A 13,384-nucleotide genomic window follows, 5' to 3' on the forward strand; every position below is an offset into this window, starting at 1 on the left:
AATCACTGTAGAGTGAAAACATCGTCAAATGAAATGAAAACATCCTATTGAAACGCATTGAAAACCCGTTCAATGCATTCCAATGGCCTGAAAAACTCACTGTCCAGCAAAGATCCTCTATACAGCGGTCATTTTCCATGCCTGTATAGCGAGGAATCCATCCTTGAAGACAGCGGGGGGGGGGGGGGATTTTGAAAGCTGGTGGCCATTTTGAAACCAGACAATCAGCTGTTTGTAAAGCGTCGTAAAACGAAAAATCGTTTCCCGAAGCAGGGAACCAATCATCGTCAAATGAAAATCGCCCATTTAAAGTGATCACAAAAATGTCAACGTACTGCGGATTCGTCGTACAGCTGGGTAATCATCCAGCGGGGCACGACTGTACTCAGAAGCTGTTTACCAGTCCCTTTTTTTTTGGGCATCCTGGGATTGTGTAGCTTTCTTAGGCTCTTCTCCTGGGAACCCCAGTGGGGGAATAAAACCCCCAAATTCTGGCTCTACAACTAAATACTAAATCACTGAGCTCTCCAACCTGCACAGATTAGGTAGTGTTCCAAATAACGGGCCCCTGTCAACAACCTGATAACTGCATCTTACATTAGCTGACATTCCCAAACATTTTCAAAGGCTGCATGCATGCCTGCTGAGTCCTGCACGGGGCTAATGCTGAGTAACAAAATGGAGGACGAGAAGATGCAATCATATGTAAGATAACTGAGAGGTAGGATAGCATAGTAACTAAGAGCAGAAGCTGTAAAATCACTAAGTCCCTGGACTTTGCTTACATGATTCTGTTAGTTTACCCTAGAAAAGCAACTTGCCATATTTAATGGAGATAATGCTCATCCATCTCACAGAGTTCTATTACAATTACAAGATAGTGTATGTGAACAGATGTAGCAATTTGCATATAGAAAAATATATTTGCATAAACTCTTCTTTACATAGAAATAACAAATTTTTAATTTTTTAATAAGGCTGCATTTTGTATAGATGTTTTCATGTGGACTGCCTAGAGATTATGTTATATAAATATGACCCCAAAAAATTAAACACTGAAAGTGCTGGAGGAATTTTTGATCAATTCATTTTAGTGAACAGAACATAAAGTGCAAAAGCCAGCTCTAGCACAGGGGAAAAATGAAGGAGAATAGCTAAAACTCCTAGCTTCTACCCAGCCCCTTTTGTTGGCACAGTATATCTAAAAATAATTCTACAAGTAACTTAAGTAGCAGCTGGAATACATATTTACATACAGTTGTGTAACATTCAGTTACAATCAGAAGAATAAAAAGGATAGAGAAAGACATTTCAGTCTCAACCATGCTGTGAGGCTGAAATCCACCATACTGGCTGTATGGTCAGAGTCAGAAGCAGAAAATTTATATGTCTGCTGTGATTGAAGGTCAGAGAGGAAAAGGAGAAAGCAAATGAACAGGAAGAGGGAGTGGAGGCTTGCCTCAAGGCTGGGAAAAAGGACTTTACTAATAGGTTGATGGCAAGGGATAATTATGTTAGATTGTGACCCACCCCCTTCCCACTGAAACCCAGTGTTTGGTTGCATGCAAGATAGTTATTTTCTTCAACACTTCTTCCCAAGCTTTCATACAGCACCCCTCAAATCCCATCTTGCTTTGCAGGTACTCAAAATGATCTCTTGGGAGTCGGTCAGGATATCTGCTGCCATGTCTGTAGCTGGACAGTAGATCATCTGGGTGATCACCTTCTCAGTCAGGTCTCATATCAGGTGGTACCTCATGCCAATGTGCTTAGTGTGCGTATTTATCTTCTTACTCTCTGACAGCTTGATACAGCTCTGATTGTCTTCCATTACCCATATTGGCATCTCTTCTATGTCAAAGTTCTTTAGCAGCTTCTCCAGCCATAGCAGTTCTCTGCATCCTTTTGCTGTGGCAAGAAGTTCTGACTAAAGGTGGGCATGACTCAGGAAAACGGCGGTTCATGGGGGTTCATTGTTTTAGCAGCTGAGTAAAGATCACTTTCATGGGGAGTACTTTCCTTGGGCTGGCGGTAGTATAAAATGGATGTCCCAAATCCAACCTTTGCCAAACTTGGAGGGGGTGGGGGAGAGTCAGCTGAAGACTCGCTCCAAGTTTGGCATCTTTAGCTCATGCGGGGGCCGTTCTACTGGCCCCAGAACTCCCAAATTGCACGAACCATGAAGCATATCAATCATCGACACTGATTATAGTTTGGTATTTTATTTTGTTCTGGACAGGCATATTTTCCTGAAGAGCCCTGCAATATATCACAGAACAGCCGGATTTGTTGTTGTTTTTGTTTCATTTTGCGGCTCATTTTGTGCCCATTTCTAATTCTGACTCTCTCATTTTTCCGACCAGTATTTCCTATAGCTGTTCTGTACTTCCTATTGTTCAGGAGAGGTTCACTCTCCTTTCCAAAAGTCTGTTGCCATGGGTGTTGCAACAGTGTGGCCATCTCGTGGGCTTAGTGCAGGGGTCAGGGAACTTTTTTACCTTTTACCCCCTAAAAATTTATATACGCTGACATTACCCCCTTGATTTGAAAAGAAGGATCTCGGTCACACATGGCCAGTCGAGCACCGCTGCCGAAGCCTTGCCACCTGGGCTGCCGCCGCCCCCTCCTTCACCGCCGCCTCGTGGGGCCGCGCTCAGTCCTTGGCCCCACAGGGGCGGTTCCCTTTCTCTGCCGGTGGGCGGCTCCTGGGCGGCCGTCAAAGAGCAGCAGGTGACTCGCCCTCCAGGGGCATCCAACATCACCTCCCACTCTGGCACCGGCTCCGGCGGCTGCTCATAGGGGCGGCCACGGGCCTCGCTGTCAAAGCACCATGACAGCTGCTGCATGGAGGATGAGAGGCTCCTCCAGGGTGGCTGGCCAGCGTGGAGGCGCTGCCAAAGCAAGCCACGCGGCTGGGCGAGGGCCGCTGCCACCCGATGGGCTCCTCTGGGGATGGGGCATGGAGCGGCGGCCCAGTGCCAGGAGGCTGAGCCTGGTCTAGGCCACTGTCATGGTCATGCCCTCCCCCCTCCACCACGATCCACCTCTCCAGGCACTGGAAGGAGAGGCTCCTCCTGGCTGGGGTGCTCCAGCCACTCGCCCCGGCCTTGTCCTCCACCACGGCCGCCACCGCCTCGGCTGCCGTATGCCGCCAGCCAGCACCCAGGCAGAAGAGGAGGAGGAGGGAAGGTGGTTAGGGTCGCGTCCTCATTACCCCCAGGATTTTCATTTTTACCACATTTGGGGTAATTTACTCCTGTTCCCTGACCACTGGCTTAGTGGCTGCACAAGTTCTATAATCTTTTGTTTCTGGTTCAGCAAATATGAGCCATCTACTGTACTTCCCTTTCAATTTGGATGCTACAACAGTATGTTGCATAGCCTAACTCATTTATCTCCACCACTTTGATAAGATGGTGCACAATCTCTTTGTACTCCTGGCCCCTCTGACTAGCTATATCAGATCATCAACATAGTCAAGAATAAAAGTTAAATGTCCATTTCTGCTTCTGGTATAGAATCACTGATCTGCATCACCTCGAAACCTTATTGCAGTAGTATCTTCTTCAATTTTTCATTCCAGGCTCAAGCTGCTTGCTTCGGTCTATACAAACCTCTCTAGTTTGCAGACAAAAATCAGGACATTTCTTGTTAATGAAACCCAGTGGCTCCTCTGTAATCTCTCCATGTAGGAATGCAGTCTTGACATCTAGATGATTGATTTGCGTCTGTTTGGAGGCTACCACACTGAGGAGCATTCTTAAGTGCTGTGCTCAATAGGAGCAAAGGTTTCATTGAATTCTGCTCCACACTTCTGCAGGAATCCATTCACAACCCTTTGTCTTGTAGTGCTTCACTTCTCCTTCTGTACCCTTTTCTACCTCGAAGACTCACTTCCACCCAATGGCTTTCTTGCCTGGTGGTCGTTTACTTAAGGTCCAGATTTTATTCTTGTGCAGTGCTTCTAACTCTTGCAGCTCCTCTCCATCTGGTGGCTTCAGCTTCTGGCATCTGTTCACTTTCTCCACAGGTCACTGGCTCATTCATCAATGATAACTTTCCAGGGTTGGTCAGGTAAGGAGGCGGTACACTTTGTTGGATCACAATGGGCATCTGATGGCTGACTCTGGAACATCTTTCCCCCTCTCTTGGCATACTGCTGTCATCCTGTGTGTCATTGTCTTCCTGTTCTCTGTTTAACTCAGTGAGGGCATTGGCAATGCTGTGTCTAGAAGAGGTTCAACACATCAGTCTTGCCCTTCAGGGTTAGATATCCCTCTTTTTTAGTTGTGTTTTGTTCATCAGAACGAACATGTCTTGTGCTGACTTCACCTGCTTTAAAGCTCATTACTTTATAATCTTTACTGCCAGGGGCACAGCCAAAGAAAAAGAGAGGTTACCTGTAACTCTGGTTCTTCGAATCGTCGTTTGTGAATCCACACTATAGGGTTTAATCTGCACTTGCACAGAAGTTTTTGGAATATTCTAGAGCTTTAGCACGCGTTCACCAAGACTGCCCTCCTAGTACACGTGGTCAGCCTGTCCTGGCAATTGCCTCATTTCCGAAGAACAGCCCGCCACTGCATCAAAGGTGAGGCAGACATGACAGACAGAGAGGAGGATGGGTGAGAAATGTGATGGTAGCGATGGTGTGCTCCCATGGCTTCAAGATAATTGGCAGCACGTAGGGTAAAGGAGGCAAGAGAATAAACTTGATGTCTAGTTTTCTATCTTCCTTGTTGTTAGGAGTGGCACTGGAGCAGTTTTGTGCTCTGTTCTGTGTAGCATCGACAATGACGGAGTTTGGAGGCGGATGCTTAGAAAGGAAAGCAGTGTTATCTCCATGCGTTTTGTATAAATGTTCTACCCTCCGAGACATTTGTGGTACAGAGGATGGTTTGGACCATAACTCTTTAGTTAGTTTCAGTAAGGATGGAATAAAGTCCATATGGAGCAGTGCTGTCTGGTCATTAATGTCCTCGTACATCTTATCTGATTCAGACTGGGTTGATTGTTGGACATATAGATCCATGGCTTTGGCTATGTGAAGGACTAGCTGAGAATAGGATGAGGAGTCCTCCAATGGCGAGGGAGGATTGGCATCTGCTATGCCTGAATCTGGTGTGGGCAGATTAGAAGGTGATTCCTGTGGTGTTACCACAGTATCCGAACCATAGAGTTGTGGCGACGATGTCTGAGAAGTATGATGATACAGAGAAGCAGAGGTGTCGGGATTAGGCTCTGGTCGCTAACGGGGAGGCCTGTCAGGAACCTGCTTGGATGGTATGGAGCAAGTTGCAGATTTAGAATGTTTCTTATGATGAGGTTGAGCAGTAGCATGAGGCGCAGGTGAGGGTACGGTATACGTAGTTGTCACTTGTAACAAAGAAGCACAGACTTGTGAGACTGTAGTGGGGTCAGCAGACGAAAGTGGAACCTTAACCGAAGGACAAGAATGTTTCAGCATCATTGTCTGTTGTTCAATGAAAGAGTCAGGAAAATGACTCCATTTGCAAGAAGCCTTATGCAGCTTCGGTACCATAGGGAGAGGCATGGTGTCATCCTCGGAGGAGGTTTGGTAGTACTCATGGGACCACAACTGGTACGGAGGAGGAGATGGTGAGTCTGATATATCAGATGGATAGTAGTACCCGTACTATGAGCGTTTTGGCTCAATGTAAAGTTCAGCATTATGTTGCCAGTATCAGTACGCTCGATGTCAATAGCGTTTGGGTGGAGGCTCAAGACAAGTGGGTGGCTCATATAGAGTTACTCTCTTAGGGTGACGATACCGAGTTAAAGAATCATGAGATGCCAACAACCCCATAGAGGTTGTGCAAGATTGGCATCGGACTGGCAAGTCTCTGGTGCGCGGTGATTCTTTCTGGGCCACTTACGCAGAGGTGACAGTTTGAGTAAAACAGATGCCAACTCTGAGTCTCACACACAGAGACTGAGCCACCCATGGATTTGGGGCTTGAATGTGCTGATTGGGAGATAACTTGTCCCTTAGCTGAGGTGTTGGCCCAAGATGGAGACTGGGCAAGGAGTGGAAATGGTGGTTGACCGGAAGATGGTGGCAAGAAGTCATCATCAAGAGAATGAAGGCAGACAGTTGGATGGTCCTGCAATGGGATTGTCGGAGTAGTTTTGTCAGGTGCTGTAGACTTTTTAGGAGCCTGGGAATCCAAGGAGAATTTCTTAGGCTTTTTAGGTTTCGAGTGTTCCAGTATTGAAGAAGGGTTTGGTACCGGTATTGACTTAGCCAATGTCAACGACTTGGGTTTAGAGGTGGACTTAGATTTGGATTTGGAAGTTGGCGGCTTTGTCATCGGAGAAGCGGTGGACACCTCATGGGCTCCTTAATGGGGTTGAGAAGTTTGGGAAGCCTCCATAGTTTTCGCTGGATGTAGAGAACTTTCCCAGAGAAAGGATCGAAGACGTTGTTGTTGAAGTTTGAGGGCTTGTTTAGTAAAGTTTTTGAAAAAAGATGGCTGGTGAGATTCCCCAAGGCAGAAAAGACCACGCTCGTGTCCGTCGGAGAGAGGGATCTTGTTGGAGCATGAAGTGCCCCATTTGAAGGGTGGCAAAGGTGCTATAAATGGTGGGGAAGGGGGGGGAAGGGAGAGGGGGTGATCCAAAGAGGGAGAAAGGTTCAAAATGTCTCTTTCAATTTTCCTCTGTTATGTTTTATTTTAGGAAGATATGGAAAACAGTAGCAAATGGAGAGGACGGGCGAACCACGTGTACTAGGGGGGTGAACGCATGCTAAAGCTCTAGAATATTCTGGAAACCTCTGCACAAGTGCAGATTAAATCCTATAGTGTGCATTCACAGAGACCATGAAGAAGAACGGTTTGTTTTGTTCTAGTTTGTGCTTTTTCTGATTTGTTATATAGACATGTCTGTCTGAAATGTCTTGAGTTTTCTCTCAAACTTGTTGCTCATCATGACCACATATTTCTTGAGGATCTCATGTGTCTCACTCTTATCCTTCAGTTGATAAGTGACTCAAAAAATCCACAAATATTAAAAATGTATCTGTTGTGTCCTAGTGATGATAAGGTCACTGTGTCATAGATCAAACACTTTGGTGCTCCTTCTCTCTGCTCTAACTTAGAATGAGGTCCAGACAACTTTTCTTGTGATGCAGTTGACACAGCTGACATTGTGTGGATTTACTTTAACACTTTTATCAAGATTGTGCTTTCACATCTTGAGTCCCTGTGTGCAGGGCAATGATGCCAGAGCTCCAGGCTGGTGTCCTTTCTCTGGGCTTGTGCTGTATGAGTTTGTGGCTCATCTAAAAAACTCAGTTTGTAGACACCATTAGATATAAAAGATTGAACATTCACCATTTTAATATGTATGGAAAAACCTTTATCCTCTAAGGCTGACACAGTTAACATGCATTTCGAATGAGGAACATATAGGAAATGAATTAGAGTATTAGCAGTGATTTTAGTAGACAATTCAGACTCTAAAACTCCACTTGTTAATTGTTTTATAGTCAATGAGTCACTATTAGCTATTTCGATCCAGTGATGCCTCACAAGATGAATGCCTCACGCAACAAAAAAACTTGCAAGATGAAAGTGTTTTGCGAGTTTTTCGGTGACTCGCAAGACGTGTCGCCTTGCAAAAATTTTCACCTTGCAAGATGCTGTTTCCCACAGGAATGCATTGAAATTTAAATTTAATTAATGTGTTCCTATGGGCGAAAAAAGTCACTTACCAGGTAGCCCCGGAGACCAAGGAGCGTCTGTAACAATGGCCCTGGAACACCGCCTGCCCACACCGCATTTATCCGCCGGATGTTTGAGTCCAGCTGTTCTATTGTATCCTGGCGCTGTTTCCTCCCAAGGGGTGTGTGTGAGCACAGCGCCAAACAGCTGAGAGGCGGCAACCCTCTCAGGGTTTATTATTAATAAAATGCCCCCCTCCACCTGCCTCTCAGCTGGTTGCCGCCTGCTCACACACAACCCCTAGGAGGAAACAGCGCCAGGATCCAATAGAACAGCCCCTCCGCCCGCCTCTCAGCTGTTCTATTGGATCCTGGCGCTCATCCCCCTTTCCATCAGCATCCCCATCTTGGGTGAGGAAAAAAAATCTTTTTCGTATGTGCGGTGACGAGTACATCCTGAATCAATGATCCAATGATTTTTGTTCCGAATTATAAACCATGCAACTTCTTTGTTTGAAACTCTTGCTGGCCACTTCTTTTGTCTCTCTCATAAGATCAGGTTTCATCTGCCTCCTGTGACCTTTTGTCTCTGTTAGCTCTGTCTGAGGAATCTCTGGGAGATGGACACTCTTTGGTCAGATGTCCCCTCCCACCTGAATTCCAGTAGCTACATGGTTGGCTACTGGTTGTGAGCTTTCTATTGTCCTTCCCATTGCCAGGTAATTTGATCTAGTCCCAGGACAGCTCCTTTGATCTATACACACTCACCCGCAACCCCAAGGCAACTGAGGGTTTCTTGCAAGTTTGATTCCGGAATAGATTAAAGGCATCAAATTTTCACCTTGTGTTGTGTAGAAAAGAACTCTCCTAAAAGGTTAGTGGCAGAAGACAATCACCTTAGGTTGTGAAGCCCCCTCCCACTGATACCCAGTGTTAGCACACACAAGATTGTTATCCCATCAATAGAGTTTCCAAGTTTTGACTTGCTGAGACTCCTTGCCAAGACTTCCCACTGCATCAGCAAAATCTCCTGTTTTCCTGCAAAAACAAAACTGACCTCTCATTTCCCCTATTTCTTTATTGTCTCATTTTTTTGCCTGTGTTCTTTTGCAAAACAAAAAGTAAATTCTGTGAAAGCAAAAAATAATAATAATAATAATCAGAAAAAATTCCAGGGAATCCTGCAGAGACATCATTTTGCAGAGGAATTGTAATAATCTCGCACAGATTCATATTTCTCATCCCCTCCCTGCCAACTTTTTTTTGCTTGTGCCTTTACATAATAAACTGTCAAATATTGGACAGCAAAATGCCCTTTCCAGAAAATCCTGCACAGAAGAGATATCGTTCTTTGCAGGAGCTGTAATAATCCTGCATCAGATGGTGTTTCATCTGAAGAAAAAAATTTGAAGATTCCATGAGATTTCTCATGGGGAGTGAAGGAGATCCTGCACAGAGAGATCTTGCAATGAAGAGAAAAGGCAGGGTTTTCCTTCTCTCTTCATTTGCCACTGAGAATAGGATACTGCAAGATTCACACCCCTAATATAAAGCAGGACACAAATAGTGACTGGAAGCTACAGGATAGAGCCACTATCAATCAGCAATGTTAGAGCAGTTTTGCATATTTATGATATGAGTAGCAAGGGGCTGCAAAATTAAATCTCCCATGCCATGAGTCTTGTAATGTTTCCATTGCCATGCTTCACTTCTTTTCTCTCCTAGCCCAGCCATTTGTGGAAAAAACTTTATACAGTAAAAACAAAAACTGATATAAGCCCTAGCTTCATACTTGGCTGCTAAGCTAGAGGCTAGGAGTTTGACTGATCTGCCTGGAAGAACAGCCACACTGTGTGACTTTAGGCAAGCTGCACAAACATCAGGGCACCCCCAGAAGAACAGAACAGTAAACCCCACCTAGAAAAGTGAGTCTTCCATACCTAGAAACACTCGGAAAGGATTATCATAAAACAGGATCTTCTTGACGGCACATCATTATTAAATTTATTTTTCGTACCTGTTTCAACTTCTATAGCTAAAGCCTGAACATGTTTACTGAGACAGAAAGATTCTGGGGTTTAATTCATGCAGTTAAAAATTATTTTTTTTTAAAAAAAAATCCTTGTAGTTCAAACATGTTTAATCTTACTGTACTTTAATAATTTCTAACACCCTCAGCTTTTACCAAAAGGAAGGAAAATCTTTCATTTTGGAAGTGTGAAGCTTGAACAGAAATAAATGAAAACTGGATTTATCTACCAGGAGATACTAATAATTTTCTGGAATGGCAGGTTGACCAATAGGGAAGAACTAAATCAAACAAATAAATATCAAGAAGTCACAAAACCCATAAAATGCAGAAAGGGGGCATATTTCAGTCATGTATGTAGGCAAACACAATCTGTTCTCTGTCCAGCTCCCCGATTTTGCTGGTTTCGGGACTGCCTATTTGCCTCGGCCTGCTGGACAAGGGTCTCTTCAAATTGGGAGAGGCCATGCTTCACCGCCTGCCTCCAGGCTGAACACTCAGATGTCAGAGTTTGCCATCTGTTGAGGTCCATTCCTAAGGCCTTCAGATCCCGCTTGCAGATATCCTTGTATCGCAGCTGTGGTCTCCTTCTTGGGCAATTTCCCTGCACTAATTCTCCATACAGGAGATCCTTTGGAATCCCACTGTCAGACATTCTCATGACATGCCCGAGAATACTAGCTTGAATGCAGCACAATGTTGTTGACCTCTGACACGTCCAAAGTCAAATGGGCAAGATGGCATCCAACCTCTGATATGAGAGGAAGAACAAGAAGTGGATTGAAGCTGTTGAATTGGGGTCTCAAGCCCTAAATGTTTTGGTGAACATTAATAACTCCATACCAACAAAAGCAATGAGGTGTTTTTTTAAAGTAGTGACAAACTGCTTTTAGTGGAACTCAAGTCTTTCACTTGATTTGGTGCTCAAGGATATAAGCCTTGAGCTGTAACCTACAATTATTGGGGGGCAGTGTGTCCTAGTGCTTAGAGCAAGGATGGAAAAGGTGTAGTGCTCCAGGTGTAACTAGAGAACTGTTGCCATCAGCATAGCCAATAATGAGGATGGTGGAAGTTGTAGTCTATGGAAAGGTATGTATTGCTACTTCTAGATCTGTATGCTGAATGATTACTGTACAAAATGGTAGTTCATACCTCTGTTCAGCCCAGATGCTCACTGGTGACACTGTCTTTGTCAGCCTAACCTATCCCAGGCTTGTTGTGACAATAAAATGGTATGCAGGAGTAGAGAGACCTATGTATGCCACCTAGAGCTTCTTGAGGGAGAGAGATATAAATAATTTCCCCAGAGTCAAAAGTCCCTCCCCACGTTGTGCTTCAATTAATTTAAATCTAGTTCAACATAGTGGTTAAAGGGTTTAGAGTTAGCACCTGTTCCTAATTTGTATGGTTTATTCTTATTTTGGAAAGTCTTGTGCATAATAATCAAAACACACACACACACACAAGCACACAACACACATGAAGTAAAAACAGAGCTGGTCCATGGGTGCTCTGCAAGTCAACAGCCACATGAATTACAAAAGTAGGTAGAGAGGATGGCGCCTGTCTGCTGAAAAACTCAATTAAATTATATACCATGAGTTTAAGGAATCCCGTTGGTTTATTTTAAATGCTCACCTAAGGCTACCTCATGTTGGCTCACACATGACAAAGGCAGAAACTGGAATGGAAGTCTGATGCCTTGAATAGTTAGGCTCGCTGACGAGCAATGACATGCAATGCAATGTTGTGAGTTGCGCTAGCTTACAATGCAGCCTCAAGGCACTCAGACTTGTGCCTTGATCTTTTGGATGAGGAGGATGGAGTGCCTAGGACTCATCAGGACGCCCCAGCTTTTTTTCCCCCACTGCCTCTTGCCTTGCTAACTCTTACTGTATTACTGGATGAATTCTCTTGTGTGTTCAGCCATTCCTCTTTGGCTGCTCGTTGGTTTGTCTGCCATCTTGTCTTAACTAAAGGGGTACCCCGTGCCCCTTTCATGTGCTCTGTCCATGTGGTATTCATATACTTTTCTAGTCACTTGCATCATATCTCAGTCCCATATGCTAAGTGCCCCATATTTAGAAACCTTATGTGGTGCAAAAATTTAAAAAAATGAAAAATAAATTTAAAATTGAGTATATAGTCATATGAAAGAAATCATAGGAAGAAATCTACAACAACAAACCACTACATGGACAACACCTGAGAAATACTGATGGGAAGCATGATGATAATTAAACATGGGGATGGCTAAAACTAGGGACCCTTAAGAAAGGAACCGAAGGCTTGATTTTTGCTGCACAAGAACAAGCACTCCAAACCAACGTGAAGAAAGCTAAGATCCAAGGAATTAGTGCTAACAGAAAATGTCAACTCTGCTGAGAAAAAGATGAAACTGTGTCACATCTAATCTGTGAATGTCCAAAGACTGCACAAACAGATTACAAAATTAGACATGGTAGAGTGGCAAAGTTAGTGCACTGGTCATTATGCAAAAAATATAACTTGCTGGCTTCCAAAAACCCATGGAAACATCACGTAGAGAAGGTGTCAGAAAATGAGGAAGCCAAGATCTTGTAGGATTTCCGGATCCAAATGGATAGACACCTTGAACATAACATGCCAGACAAAGTAATAATAGAATGAAGAAATGTCCAGATCATTGACATTGCAATTCCAGGGAATGCCACAGTTGAAAATAAAGAAACGGAAAAACTAAAAAAGTACAGAGACTTGGCAATCAAAACATCTCACCTCAGGAAGAATCACACTTCAGTGGTCCTCATAGTAATTGGGACTTTGGGAACAATATTAAGAAATTTCACACAGCACTATAAGCAGTTACAGATCTCAGAAATCACACCACTATCAGAGCTACAAAAATTGGCAATATTAGGAAGAGTACAGACATCATACATACTGTGTCTGTGATCTGAGTGCCTCCCTATCTTTGGGGGGGCACTGTTTCCTTTTTTAATAAATGTTTTTATTTCCATGGTAAAGGGAAAGCACTCGGGATAACAGTGAATATATCTGTACTTACACATATCATTACATTAAGAGCTTTTGTATCTGTTAATTGCCTATGTACTTCCAACTAGAGTTATTTGACTATGCTGTTTTTAAAATTATCACATTTGGCTTTCAATTTATAGAACTGATCCACTTATATATGGGTTCCCTTTTTTTCAGTTGCTTCTTGGATTTAATTGTCTCTTAAAGCTTCTGTTAATATGTCCATCTCTGCCTCTTCCATAACCTTTTCCGTAAATTCTTCATGATTTGGTATGATTTGGCATTTCAGTTTTCTTCCACTTCTGTGCATATAATATTCTGGCTGTAGTTATCATATATATTACCAGATCTCTCTCATTCCTATCCAAAGTCTCTGGCAACATATTTAATAAACATGATACTGGTTTAAATGGAATATTACATATTAGAATTTTCTGCAAACATTCATGTATTAGTATCCAATAGTTTTTTGCTTCTCTACATGTCCACCACATATGATATAAGGTTTCCTCTTGTATTTTACATTTCCAGCATACATTTGATGTACCTTTATACATTTTTGATAACTTATCTGGTGTCATATATCATCTGTAGAACATTTTGTGTATGTTTTATTTAAAACTTACTGATTTTGTAATTTTTATATTAATTTT

Source organism: Pogona vitticeps, chromosome 2 (genome assembly GCF_051106095.1).
Source record: "Pogona vitticeps strain Pit_001003342236 chromosome 2, PviZW2.1, whole genome shotgun sequence".
Classification (NCBI taxonomy): Eukaryota; Metazoa; Chordata; class Lepidosauria; order Squamata; family Agamidae; genus Pogona; species Pogona vitticeps.